The following is a 15,191-nucleotide window of genomic DNA, read 5'->3' as shown; positions in this document are numbered from 1 at the left end:
TTTTAATAATTTTAGGATTTTCTTCTGTTCCAATATTTACCGATTCTGTGTCCTCAATTATAGGAGTTTTGAGTTCTTGTTCACTTACATCTTTTATTAGTTCGGTATATTCCTCTTCTGGCTCTTTTTCGTGCTCGTTAGTGGCGAGACATTCTGCATTATTACTCGGATTTTTAAGCGGCACATACTCAAAAGTTTTGTTTATCTTATGAAAGTCATGAAGCATTACATCAAAAAGATCTCCCGGAGTAGAGATTTCCGGGTCTAAACTATTTTTGGGAGGGGTTACAATTTTGCTAGGTTCGGACTCAGAGTCAGACTCGGATTCAGACTCTAATTCTTCGTACATCGGACCCTCTCCCGCAGATATCTTGAACTTCATCCCACGAGCGTTAGTCCATTTGAAAGTCTTGCGCCACCCTCGTTGGATTTGGTCATCTTTTGAGGGTGATGGAGCGATCAATTTAGTAGGATCGAACACTTCATCTTGGAGAGCTAATGCCATAATTTCTGTTTCTGTCTTCGCAATTTTCTTTTCTAAGCCAAACAATAGCCCGAAAGCGTGTGAGTTGGGGAGCGTTTTTGGCATAGCATGGTTCTTTGGGGCGAGTGGCCTTTGAGAACGTAAAGGGTCGTGTCCCAGAGCATGCATCTCTTGGGTTTGTGCGACCTCTAGGTATAGATGTTCGGGATATGCTTCTTCCATCGCGTTCCTTGATGACTATCACGGGCAAGTACTCAGGGGCCCTGCATTATTGTTGTGGAGTAGGAGACACATTAGTTTGTCTCGTGAGTCGGTTTTTTTAGACATTCTATGACTACCCTTAAGTCGGACTAGTATATTTGGACTGTTATGTGTGTACTTTGAACTCTTTATGTTTTTTAAAATCTCTACCCGTGTGACATTCATGATTATTTGCATGGTCGACTTTTAGTGTCGAGCATTGCCGTCGTAGGAGGCCTAACAACGACGCAAAGAGTTATTAATTTTTTCGCGAGTCGCTTTTGAAATCATGTGCTTTTCTTACGCCCTCGTAGCAATTCTTTTTTATGAACATTTTTTGCGCTACGTATTTTCCTTTCGCGCGGGCACCGAGGCTGCTGCGCCTAACCAGAAGGCCAAGCAACAACTTCAGCGCCCAGCGAGGGGCGTGAGAAATTCTGGCGCCCAGCTAGGGGCGTTGAAAATTCGTCCCTGGCTGGTTCTCGTTTTCTATCTTCTGTTTATGCGACTTCGACTTGCGTGCTTGCCTAATAACGTCCTTTACGCGTAACAGCGTTTGTGGGATTCGTTACAGGCCATCCCGAGCGTCGCTTATTTTGTGGCGATCATTCGGGTTTGCGGAACACGTGTTTCGGTATAACTCTTTGGAAAATTAGTCTATGAATGTTTGGGCAATTTTTAAGGTCGTTGGTTTTCTAGGATAGTTTGTCACACACAATCACATATTTCGCTACACATAACTACATTACAAACATGGATTTGAAAATTAAATATTCCACGTAATTTATGATAGGCTTCTATGGGTAGTTTATTTGCGCCTGACTTGGTACCGCTTCTATCGTAGATCCAACACATGCCCCGGTCGAGGTAGTGTCTTCAACAGACGAATTTTGCTGAAGAGGCCAACCCGCAAGTGCAAGCCAAGGGGGCATGCAGGCGAGAGGGACCTAATGGGCGAGCGATTGGGTTCGGGATAGGTGTACTACCTGCACAAGTACCGAGTGGGAAACATGCGCGGCGTATGCACCCCCCTATTGGCGAAAAAAGGTATCCTTAGTCCCAACTCCCGAGGGAGCCAAGATTCGTTATGATGTTCTGCCCGTTCACATTAATATGCTGATTTTCAGGTCGTCCCAACTTGATGGGGAAATAAACGCGTGGTAGGATCGTTTCACCCTTCGGCTATTTTGATTACCTACAAGCACGAGTATTTCCTTCACTATCCCCAGTGGAGTCGCCACTGTGAGGGGGTCGAAAAAGCGCGAGGCTAATGCGTGACCTCGTCCCTCGTGGGTGTGACGATTCTTTTTATTCAATCAAGTGTAATTGGATTTCCTGTGAGTATACACCCAATTAACTAGTAATATAGGAGTCGCCATTCAGTTTTTAACGACAATGAGAAAAACTGACAAACCCGGTTATCGTGACATAAAGGGAGTGCAATTATGTTTGACCACGACGGCCGTAGGTTCCCTTGTGATCCCTGGTGTGGGGATCTCTCAATATACACCCGCAAGGTAGAGATTGACGGTTCGGGGGACTGTAACTACCGAGAGGAGTACTTCGCTCGTCGATAACTCCAGAGGCAGGATATCCTTACTAGCTCAGCAAGAATAATTGACGGGACATGCGTGAACTATTAAACTAATCTGAGTTGATTTTAGCAATATGCAACATATAATACTAATTCGATCGTGATTATCTGATTTAAATAGCATTAAAGGACCTAGCATGATAATCCGATTTCCCAAAAATATTATATTTGTTAGGCGTGATAGAAAAATCAGATTAGGTTAGTTTAACAGTTCATAAAAAGGGCGAGAAAAGCAGTTAAATCATCGAAAAGGGACACATTACGACGCACCCTTGAGAGGTGCGTCACGGTTCTCAGAAAACTAACCACTTTGACTTTGCTATTTCTCCTTTTTATTTAAAGAATCTCAATTATGGGACAGGATACGTTCTGTTCGATTTATGGATCGATTGCGACAGAACGCGTGAACAATTTCGCAGCGAGAGGCTTAGGCTAAGGGTTGGAGTCAATACTCAGAATATAATTGTGTGTTGTTGTGTCCTTTTCACGTCGAATTTAGGGGCCTATTTATAGGGAAGAGTTCATGGAAAGATAGAATTGCAGAGTTCTAATCCACAAAGAATTAGAAAAAAACACGTACCCAGGTATTTTTAGCGCCCAGGCCTGGGCGCCGAAGACTTCGGCGCCCAAAGCCAGGCGTTGAAAATAGGGTCTGGGCTGTTTTCTTTAGTCAGATTCGGATTCCTGAAATCCGTAGAGTTTGAGATTAATTCGAGTCTTTTAGCGCGTATCAATTTTATGACGGAATGCGTCTGGGCCCGTTACGAACTCTAGGCTCGTTAGGATTTTAATTAATACGTAACTCTTATTTCTGAATCATATTAGGAATAGGATTCTCGCAGTTTTCTATCTCATTTAGGATTTATGTTGGAATGCAACACCTAATTCTGACAGGTTTCTATCTTTTATGATTTGCCACTTTTAGAAGCTACCTTTTACGGCAGTTACTATTTTTAGCTGGTTTCCATAAATAGCAGGTTTCGGGTGAAATGAAAAGGGGAATTGAGATTCGTTTACTTCATAGGAGATGCGTTGTCAAGTGGAGATTTACGTTTTCATCATCGAACCTTTCCCTTGCGGGAATGGGGACAAAAGTAGGTGTCTACAGTGGGGTGACTTTATATATTCTAAGCGCTACTATGATGTATGTATAGCATTAGCGTCGAGAATTTGCGATAAAACCGTCATTTCGAGCATTTTAGAGTGTTTTTCTCAAGCCCCCAATTGTAGCTACGGGATTGTCTTGGTGCTATAATGCTTGGCATACGTTTTTATGCATTCACGGTGACATGGATCATGAATAGTTTGAACCAGACTCGTTTAGTGCGAGGTACGTTCTAGTAGTGATTTTGCTACTTCTCTTGTAAATGTCGTATTGTGCGACATTGCCATGGTCAAGGTAGTCACATGTTGAAGTGTGCCTTGACCAAAAGCTAGGTGTCTTTCTTTACCCATAATCATATTTAGAAATCTCTTGACTCACTTGCAACATTGAGATAAACCCATACTTAGCTTAAACCAACGACACTTTATTATGTTCGAGGAAGTCTTTGAAAATCATTTGAAAATTATTTAAAATCCGAATCCTACTGTGTAGAATCCGAGGTGTCCTAAGTAAGTTGACTTATAGAAGGGTTCGCACAGGATTACTTGAGTGAATCAAAATACTGTTACGATTTTTGGAATGCTGTCTAAGGATTTGCTGGAGGCCAGGGTGCAGGCGTCAAGATATACTTGTGACCGTTTGGCATATGCTTTTAGGCTTTTAGGGCCATCTTTTCCAGAATTGCGGGAATATAAACCGTTTTCAAATTGACTTGGATTTACTTGGTGTATGTCTGCACAAAAGGTCAAGGTATACTTAGTTCTTTCCCTAGCTCTTTCATTTCAATATTTAGCCCCCAGTTGTTGTTATGTCTTCCCATTAATAATGCTTTCAGATTTCGATTTTAGATGCCTGTGTCACATGTCTGAGTAGGGTGAGCCTCGGTTAAGTGCCAAGTCCTATTGATAATGCCTTATTTTTTCCAAAGGGGATTAGCAAGCATTTGAATTACCATGAACGGGTGCCCTGAGTTCGAAGGAACGATGGGGTGATGCCGTAGAACAATCCTCTTTATTGCAAGCTTACTGCCTTTACTACTTGTCGGCGACTATGACTGTGTCTAGGGGTGAAAGAAGGTCTTTAAGAGAACGACTATGTCTAGTGGTAAAAGAAGGTCTTTAAGTGAGTTAGTTTGCTTTAGGGAAGGTCAAGTCGAGTACTTTAGAGGTCATGAACGCTTGCGCTAGCCCCCATTCAATTGAGGCAAAGCGATCTTTTTGAGTCTTGGCGAAGTGCCTAGGAGTGTGAGTGCTCCTTCTGGCAAGGGTACGTGCTCTTATTATTTTACGATGTGTGCTCATTTTGGCATCTTGATGACTTGGATTCTTCTTCGTGCTTTCAATTTTTCTTTCGACTTGGATTGCAAGTAATTAAATTTCAATAAGGGACTTCTATTTTTATTCTTGTTTTTCTATAGGCTTTAATATTGGTTGGACCGAATCATGGATTGCCTACGTATCCGCCTTAAATAGATTTAATTTGGAATCAGGTCTTGCGTAGTTCTTAGCCAGAAAATTGTTTCCTAGAATGCCGAATTCGATATGTTCTGAGGTGGAAGCATATTATTTGAAACGGTAGAATAAGTGAAGTTTATTATTATTTTAAGTACATGTATTTTTTTTGGTGGTACGTATATCTGAATACGTGCTGTACCCCCCAAGTGTTCGTTATTTTTCCGTGTATGTGCGGATAAAATGACGAGCACTTCTGGACAAATGTTTAGCAAGCAGAGAGATTCAGCGCCCAGGCTAGGGCGCTAAAGATTTCGGCGCCCAGCTATGGGCGCTGAAAATGACTTCTGGGCGGATCTTTTTTGGTGCGCTAAATGCTTCTGTTTCTTTTTAGACGAACTTTTAAAGGCGCTTTGCAAAGTTTGCTTTTTTATTATTTATTATTTTTTGTACTTTTCATTGGTCTTCTTTTTTATTCGTGACTCAAGACGGTTTGAAAGACGGGTTGAATGAGATAGGATAAGTTGTATAGGTATTAGTCGAGCACGAGGATTACATCCACCAAGGCCAATGAATAGCATGGGGACAACTCAAGGGTATAGGATGTATCCACACAAGTTATATGGTCATTATGCTAATGGTGGCGTAAGAACAGGTTTGGGCTTTGGAAATAATGGGTATGACGCACGTGTCAATGGCCGTGCGTGGTTTGCAGTTGATAACAAGTTCAGAAACAAGAGTTGAAGTAATGGTTTCTTGGGTTATGGCAATGAGAACATGGATGGGTTAAATGAGCTGAACAGGGACCCTAGAGCGAAGGCGTCTAAGAGCGTAAGGATTGGAAAGGGTAGACATCGTAGAATTTTATGATTTGGATTGGTTGACTCAATTCTTTTCCTTCGTTTACTTGGGTAAATTTCGCACTTTGGGAGGTACGGGCTAAGTATTTCATGGCTCGCTCTTTTCGCTTCCCTTTTCTTTTTCTTTTTAAGTATTTCATGGCTTGCTCTTTTCGCTCTCCCTTTTCTCTTTCTATTTTTTCTTTTGCTTGGGATTTCTCCCCAACATAAATCCTTCAAATTTTTTTATTTGGGATAAAAGGTAGATGGTTGTGGTCTTTGAGTCACGAGGCGAGACTGAGTGAGCCTCGTTTGGTAGGCCTATAGTGGACCTCTAATTTTAGTAGGCCTAGGGTGGACCTTTAATTTTAGTAGGCCTAGGATGGTCCTTTAAATTGTCTTACTTTGCAAGCGTATTTAGTCGTTTCTTAAAATGTGAAAATAGCGTAGGTTCGAAATGTTGTTTTTACCTTATTGAAATTTAACGAAAGAATTACATCGAAAATAATTTTTTTGCTTCAGATTCCAGTTTCTGGGATTTAATTGGAAGTTTGATTTAGACTCGAACTTTAATTAATTTTTCTGATTATAACCCGTGTATGAATACAAGGAGGTGGCCGTGGCGTAAGCCTATAATACTTGACCAAGCAACTCTCAGACTTAGGCTAATTGGACCCTAAATTTCGTTGGTTGACACTTTTAGATTTTAACCCTTGGGTGTTCATTTGTCATGCGCCATTTTGCTTAATGTTGGCAAGGTAGTTAGTTGGGGAGATCGAATTTTTATTTTTGCAAGACTAGAATCATTAGTGCGGCTTCCCTCTTAGTGTGTATTGCTTTACCCCGATGGTAGCCTTATGGCATGCCGATTTGGGTATTTTCATGGTTCGTCATGTTGTATTCATGGAAAATCTTTTAGTCCGTACTTAAGAGTATTTAAAGGAGCAAGCGGCTCGAGAGGACTATGATAGTCGTGACCCAATGTGATCATAAGCCTTGAGGCCATTAATTTTTGCCAATGGTATTGATACCTTAGGTTCACTTTTGGGGTTGTGCGACTATGGGGAATGATTTTCAGAATGTGACTGTTTCCATTTTGCAAATACATAACATATTTTTTTTATTGGTGAGAGAGAGTATTGAGGCCGTGGATTCCTAGCAAGGGATGACAATTGCATATGGGTGCTCATTGATTTAAATGTTAGGAAGGGAGACTCAATATGGTTTAACCTTTTAGCTTGCAGAACGACACCAAGTATTATGACCGATTCTATGGATAAGACAACTAAGGCTTAGGATTTAGATTGTACTTCGGCATAACCTAGTCTAGACTCGGATTTTTTTTTTTTATTCGAACATTATTTTTCCTTGAAGACTCCATTTGAACGTTATTTTTTGAATACTTTGCCCATGTGACATTCAAGGTCGTTTAATTAGCATGCTTGGTTTTGGAGCCGAACATTGCCGTCGTAGGAGGCCTATCAACGACACAAAGAGTTATTTTTTTTTATAAGTTGCTTTTGGAATCAAGTGCTTTTTCATACGCCCTCGTAGCAATTTTTTTTTGATGAAAAGTTTTTTTTTTGCTACGTATTTTCTTCATGCGTGGGCACCGAGGCTGTTGTGCCTGACCAAAAGGCCAGGCAGCAACTTCAGTGCCCAACATAGGGCGTGAGAAATATCGGCGCCCAGCCAGGGGCGTTGAAAATGCGTCCCTGGCTGGTTCTCGTTTTCTGCATTCGTCTATTTTTGTTTTTGCGACTTCGATTTTGCGTGCTTGCCTAATAACGTCCTTTACGCATTACAGCGTTTGTGGGATTCGTTACAGGCCATCCCGAGCGTCGCTTTATTTTTGTGGCGATCGTTCGGGCTTGCGGAACACGTATTTCGGTATAACTCTTTGGCCAATTGGTTTATGAATGTTTGGGCAATTTTTAAAGTCGTTGGTTTTCTAACGTTATTTGTCACACACAATCACGTATTTCGCTACACATAACTAACATTCCATCATGAGGCAATAATAATATGTCATGTAGTTTATGATAGGCTTCTATGGGTAGTTATTTGCGCCTGGCTTGGTACCGCTTCTATCGCAGATCCAACACATGCCCCGGTCGAGGTAGTGTCTTCAACAGACGAATTTCGTCCCAGAAGGTCAACCCGCAAGTGCAAGCCAAGGGGGCATGCAGGCGAGAGGGACCTAATGAGCGAGCGATTGGGTTTGGGACGGGTGTACTAATAGCGAAAGTGCCGAGTGGACAATATTCGAAGCGTATGCACCCCCTGGTTGGCGATGGGTATCCTTAGTCCCAACTTTCGAGGTGAAACACCAAGGGAGCCAAGATTCGTTATGCGGTTCTGTCCGTTCACATTAATATGCTGATTTTCAGGTCGTCCTAACTTGATGGGGAAACAAACGCGGGGTAGGATCGTTTCACCCTTCGGCTATTTTGATTACCTAATGCGTGACCTCATCCCTCGTGGGTGTGACGCTTCTTTTTGTCAAATCAAGTGTAATTGGATTTCCTGTGAGTTTACACCCAATTGACTAGTAATATAGGAGTCGCCATTCAGTTTTTAACGACAATGAGAAAAACTGACAAAACCCGGTTATCGTGACATAAAGGGAGTGCAATTATGTTTGACCACGATGGCCGTATGTTCCATTGTGATCCCTGGTGGTGGGGATCGCTCAACGTACACCCGCAGGGTAGAGATTGAGGGTTTCGGGGGACTGTAACTACCGAGAGGAGTACTCGCTCTTCGATAACTCCAGAGGCAGGATATCCTTACTAGCTCAGCATAAATAATTTAAGGGACATGCGTTAACTATTAAACTAATCTGAGTTGATTTTAACAATATGCAACACATAGTACTAGATCGAGCGCGATTATCTGATTTAGATTGTTTTAAGGGACCTAGCATGATAATCCAATTTCCCAAAAATATCATATTTATTAAGCGTGATCGAACAATCAGATTTTAGTTAGTTTAACAGTTCATAAAAGGGCGAGGAAAGCAATTAAACCATGGAAAATGGACACATTACGACGCACCCTTGAGAGGTGCGTCACGGTTCTCAGAAAACTAACCACTTTGACTTTGCTATTTCTCCTTTTATTTAACGAATCTCAAATTATGGGACGGGATACGTTCTGTTCGATTTATGGATCGATTGCGACTGAACGCGTGATCAGTTTTGCAGCGTGAGGCTTAGGCTTAGGGGTTTAGAGTCAATACTCAGAATATAATTGTGTGTTGTGTGTTTTTCACGTCGAACTTAAGGCCCTATTTATAGAAAAGAGTTCGTGGAAAGATAGATTTGTAGAACTCTAATCCAGGAGGAATTAGGAAAAAACACGTACCAGGTATTTTCAGCGCCCAGGCCTGGGCGTCAAAGATTTCGGCGCCCAGCTCTGGGCGTTGAAAATAGGATCCAGGCAATTTCAGCGCCCAGGCCTGGGCGTCAAAGATTTCGGCGCCCAGCTCTGGGCGTTGAAAATAGGATCCAGGCAATTTCAGCGCCCAGGGCTGGGCGTTGAAATTGCTGTTTGGGCCGTTTCTTTGTCAGATTCGGACTCTTAGAATCCGGAGCGTATGAGACTTAATCGAGTCTTTTAGTGCGTATTTAATTTTATGACGGAATGCGTCTGGGCCCGTTATGAACTCTAGGCTCATTAGGATTTCAATCAATACGTGACTCTTATTTTCGAATCGTATTAGGAATAAGATTCTCTCGCAATCTCTATCTCATTTAGGATTTATGCTGGAGTGCAACACCTAATTCTGACAGGTTTCTATCTTTTATGACTTGCCACTTTTAACAACTACCCATTACGGCAGTTACTATTTTTAGCAGGTTTCCATAAATAGCAGGTCTCTATAAATAGCAGGTTTCGGGTGAAATGAAAAGGGGAATTGAGATTCGTTATTTTATAGGAGATGCGTTGTCAAGTGGAGATTTATGCTTTCATCATCGAACCTTTCCTTTCGGGAATGGGGACAAAAGTAGGTGTCTACAGATATCCCAACACCTGGAGGAATGTTCTAAGACACGCCGTTAGGCCACACAAGCCTACGTTGCACCATAAGTTCAACCATCCCACGGTACAAGTCTAAAAAAAAAGAGAGAGTAAGGCATATTGCACGGTACAAGTAGGAGATGCGTTGTCAAGTGGAGATTTATGCTTTCATCATCGAACCTTTCCTTTCGGGAATGGGGACAAAAGTAGGTGTCTACAGATATCCCAACACCTGGAGGAATGTTCTAAGACACGTCGTTAGGCCACACAAGCCTACGTTGCACCATAAGTTCAACCATCCCACGGTACAAGTCTAAAAAAAAAGAGAGAGTAAGGCATATTGCACTAATGCGGGCACGACCGAAGAGCATGCGTAAAAGAGGCAAAGACTACTTATCGCCCATATTCAAAATGCAAGCCAGACGACTTCTACATTAAGGATTAAAGGTAGCAAAATATTACCTACCACGAAAGGGATATCTCGCACCTACACGAGCGGAACCCCAAGGCATCTTTCTCGAAAGAACCTACAAAAATCATACGCCAGAATGAAGCATCCCAACATGCATACTCGGGGGCTCCAAGCTACGAAACGACCATAGCAATATAAAAAAAAGGGTCTTAAAGCAAATGTTTGAACGATAAAAAAGGGCACGATGCTTGAGCCCACTTCATGAATGGACCTGAACCCTATCAAGCTTCTAAGCAAACTATTCAACATCAGTCATTGCTCAAAAATGATTCAAGCAAACTGATTAATGGACCGCACACAACGGCCATTCTATGAACGCTCGTTCGCACATACATATTATCATTCTAAGTATCGAACATTCAACGTGTTCAAAAGAAAAAATATATACGAGCAATCAAAAATATACACCTCAAGGTATGTTCCTCGGGCCATATAGACTCGCCCAACTATTGCAATAGCTGCACGCCATAAGAGCGATAGTTCGTTTAAATAAGCGCCCCAAAGCGACAAACACCGTAGTCCACCAATCGGCTACGGCTTCTCGAGAAAATCATCACGATCACTCAGCTCATTGTGATCTCTAATAAAATTCTACGTTCCAAAAATAAAGAAACACAAAAGAGAAGAGAATACGTAGAATCTCCAAGTGAAATAAGCGAACGGAAAAGTGGCAGATCTGCCCAATAATCAACTCCGACGCCAAATCCCACGCCTGACTTTGGGCGTTGAAGATTAGTCCCACAATCGTTCTAAGCTAAGAAATGGCGAACGAATAAGGAAATAATAAACACCGTTGGTCCACTATTAGGCTACGGTTTCTCGAGAAATAATTATTCACCAATCAACGGTGATCTCAAATGAATGGTTCGTTCCAAAAAAGAATCTCTAGACGAAAAGAAAAAATGAAAACGAACGAACAAGAGGCCATTCGCCAGAAATCATTTTCAGCGCCCAGCGCTGGGCGCCGAAATCTTTAACGCCCAGGCATGGGCGCCGAAAATGAGCCCAGACCCAGAAAAGGCTCTGACTTCTATAGGGCCCTGCCGTATCCATTCAACTCGAAAATTGCCGATTTCTTAACTAAAAGTCGCACCTCACGGCTTTGTTAAGAGTAGCACACCACTACAAAGATGGCTCGCACTTACGAGCACAATCCCAAACATGATCAAGGACATCAAAAACTGCGTATCCCCAAGGAATCTCTTTGACAAGAAATGACCATCAAGCACGAATGCTTAGGGGCTCGAAAGAAAATATATATATCTCAAAAAAATGAGTATGCAAAGTTAAAACAATATTCCCAGACTACGCTGTACGAAGTCCCGTGTTTGGATAACCTCAAAAGATAAAACCGGATTACGATCTCAAGACAAAGGTCGCCGTTGATACTTATACATAGTCCCCTAATCAAGGACCCAAGTAGTGGCAAAATTGAGCCGTAAAGACTAGCTCAAAACCATGAAAGATAATGACTACGAGACAATGGTCCTTCTAAGCACGTTGTCAACCCACATTCAGGTTGCAACTAAATCCGAGCATCCCTCGAAAGAAAATAAATTCTTCAAAAAACAAAAACAGGCCCGCCCACCTTCAGCGGGCGGGGTCTACGTCACTAACCGCGCAGGTCCTCAGTTTTCGAAAAATAAAATCTTCAAATTCAAAATAGGCTCGCCATCTTTAGCCGGTGGGGTCTACGTCACAAACCGCGTAGGTCCTTATTTTCAAAAAAAAGCAAACAAACTTCAAAACAGATTCTTCTACTTCTTTCGAACGGGGCGTCCACCCTTAGCGGACAGGCTCGCCATCTTTAGCCGGCGGGGTCTGCGCCACTAACCGCGCAGGTCCTTAGTCGCTGCAGCGATAACTTTTTCTGGTTTTCCCTTTTCCAAAAATTAAAGGATTGGTTTTCCGTTTTTTCAAAAAAGAGCGATGTGAGTAGTTTTCCTTTTTTCCAAAAATTAAAGGATTGGTTTTCAGTTTTTCCAAAAAAGAGCGATGTGAGTAGTTTTCCTTTTTTCCAAATATTAAAGGATTGGTTTTCTGTTTTTCCAAAAAAGAGCGATGTGAGTAGTTTTCCTTTTTTCCAAAAATTAAAGGATTGGTTTTCCGTTTTTCCAAAAAAGGGCGATGTGAGTAGTTTTCCTTTTTACCAAAGATTAAAGGATTGGTTTTCCGTTTTTTCCAAAAAAGAGCGATGTGAGTAGTTTTCCTTTTTTCCAAAAATTAAAGGATTGGTTTTCCGTTTTTTCCAAAAAAGAGCGATGTGAGTAGTTTTCCTTTTTTCCAAAAATAAAAGGATTGGTTTTCCGTTTTTTCCAAAAAAGAACAATGTGCAGGATTTTCCTTCGTTTTACGTCCCATAAAAACAAGGGGGTTTTCTCGTTTAGCTAACCCTGAAAATGAGAATCTTTAAAAACATTTTTACCTCGTGATTGGGCTTGGCCAGGCCCAATTACACTTTATAGCTTTGATTTCGAAAACATCTGTAGCTACTCCCAATGACAAAGTGAGGGAGTTTCTACGCCTCTTTAGATACTTCCAATGACAAAGTGAGGGAGTTTCTATACTATCCATTGACAAATCCCAATGACACGTGAGGGATATGTCGACACTTCAAGTGATGACCCTTAAGTCAAATGTTATCACTCGGGGGCTCGTGAGACCCTCGCAAAACAAGTCACATACACTATGGCTTGTGTGACGCACTCCGTCCAGTACTTTGACCATCGTCTCATCCCGAGACTCAGTCAAAGTGGGGGCTAACTGTAGACACCTACTTTTGTCCCCATTCCCGAAAGGGAAGGTTTGATGATGAGAACATAAATCTCCACTTGGCAACGCATCTCCTATAAAATAACGAATCTCGATCACCCTTTTCATTTCACCCAAACCTGCTATTTATAGAAACCTGCTGAAAATAGTAACTGCCATAATAGGTAGTTGTTAAAAGTGGCGAGTCATAAAAGATAGAAACCTGTCAGAATTAGGTGTTGCATTTCAACATAAATCCTAAAAGAGATAGAATTTGCAAGAGGAATCCTATTCCTAGTATAATTCGAAAATAAGAGTTACGTATTGATTAAAATCCTAACGAACCTAGAGTTTGTAACGGGCCCAGACGCATTCCGTCATAAAGTTAATACGCACCAAAAGACTCGGATAAGTCTCAAACACTCCGGATTCTAAGAGCCCAAATCTGACAAAGAACTCGGCCCAAACATCATTTACAACGCCCACCCCTGGCCGCAGAAATTGCCTGGATCCCATTTTCAACGCCTAGAGCTGGGCGCCGAAATCTTTAACGCCCAGCCCTGGGCGCTGAAAATACTTGGGACGTGTTCTTCCCTAATTCTTCTTGGATTAGAGCTCTACAATTCTATCTTTCCACGAACTCTTCCCTATAAATATAGCCCCAAATTCGACGTGAACACACAATTCATATTCTGAGTATTGACTCCAACCCCTAAGCCTAAGCCTCACGCTGCTAAATTGATCTCGCGTTCTGTCGCAATCAATCCAAAAATCGAACAGAACGTATCCTGTCCCTTGTAGCTGAAGAATTAAGCCTGGAAACTTGAGATTCGTTAAATAAAAGGAGAAATAGCAAAGCCAAAGTGGTTAGTTTTCTGAGAACCGTGACGCAACTCTCAAGGGTGCGTCGTAATGTGTCCCTTTGCATGATTTAATCGCTTTCCTCGCCCTTTTATAAAACTGTTAAACTATTAAATCTATATGTTCTATCACGCCTAATAAAGATAATATCTTGGGAAATTGAACTATCATGCTAGGTCCCTTAAATCAATCTAAACAAGATAATCACGATCGATCTAGTATTATGTGTTGCACATTATTAAAATCAATTCAGATTAGTCTAATAGTTAACGCATGTCCCTTCAATTATTTATGCTGAGCTAGTAAGGATATCCTGCCTCTAGAGTTATCAAAGAGCGAGTATTCCTCTCGGTAGTTACAGTCCCCCGAACCCTCAATCTCTACCTTGCGGGTGTACGTTGAGAGATCCCCACACCAGGAATCATAAGGGAACCTATGGCCTTCGTGGTCAAACATAATTGCACTCCCTTTATGTCACGATAACCGGGTTTTGTCAGTTTTTCTCATTGTCGTTAAAAATTGAATGGCGACTCCTATATTACTAGTCAATTGGGTGTAAACTCACAGGAAATCCAATTACACTTGATTTGACAAAAGAAACGTCACACCCACGAGGGACGAGGTCAAGCATTAGCCTCGTGCTTTTTCGACCCCCTCACAAGTTTGCACCTTGACTTCCCCCTGTTGACATTAACAAAAAGCATAGCACGAAATATAGCCATTCCAAACACAGTGCCCTACGATCAACGTTTGGCAAGTTAAGCTAGCCTCAAAGTATTAGACTAACCCACACAATAAAGTAGAGAGCAAGCAGTAATTATCGAAACCAGAAAACAAAAAGATACTTAATCAAGTAAGTCAAAGTTAGATGGAACAAATACCCAAGTTTAAAAATTATACAGACCAAAAGAAGAAAAAAAATTGTTCCATGGCAAAAGAAATTTAAACATAGGAGGGGTTGATTATGCTTGGGATGGGGAACCAGAACCAACAGTTTCTACGACCACTGTTTCTTCAAAGGATTCCAGATTGTTGATCTTGGTGAGAATGGTGGCACGAGTGGCATTGGCGTGATCTGAATAGTGTTGGATATTGGTTTGAAGGGTCTTTACACTATCAACCAGGGCACCAATATGAGCTTGCATCATACTGATTATGTGGTTTGTTCCTTCCTGCAGTTCCACCGAACGAGCAACTGTAGCCTTGAGTTCCATTATCTTGTCATCATTGGCGTTCCAGGCACTACCATGATTTGGAACAGGTTCCTGTTCAGATGGAGCACTGCGAGCTTTGGACTTCCTGGAGGATTTAGGTGCTCTGTTCCTTGGCATAGCAGCTTCAGGCAGTTCCTTCTACTTGATAGGAACAACA

This window comes from Spinacia oleracea, chromosome 4 (assembly GCF_020520425.1).
Source record: "Spinacia oleracea cultivar Varoflay chromosome 4, BTI_SOV_V1, whole genome shotgun sequence".
Lineage (NCBI taxonomy): Eukaryota > Viridiplantae > Streptophyta > Magnoliopsida > Caryophyllales > Amaranthaceae > Spinacia > Spinacia oleracea.
This window is presented reverse-complemented; position numbering follows the sequence as displayed.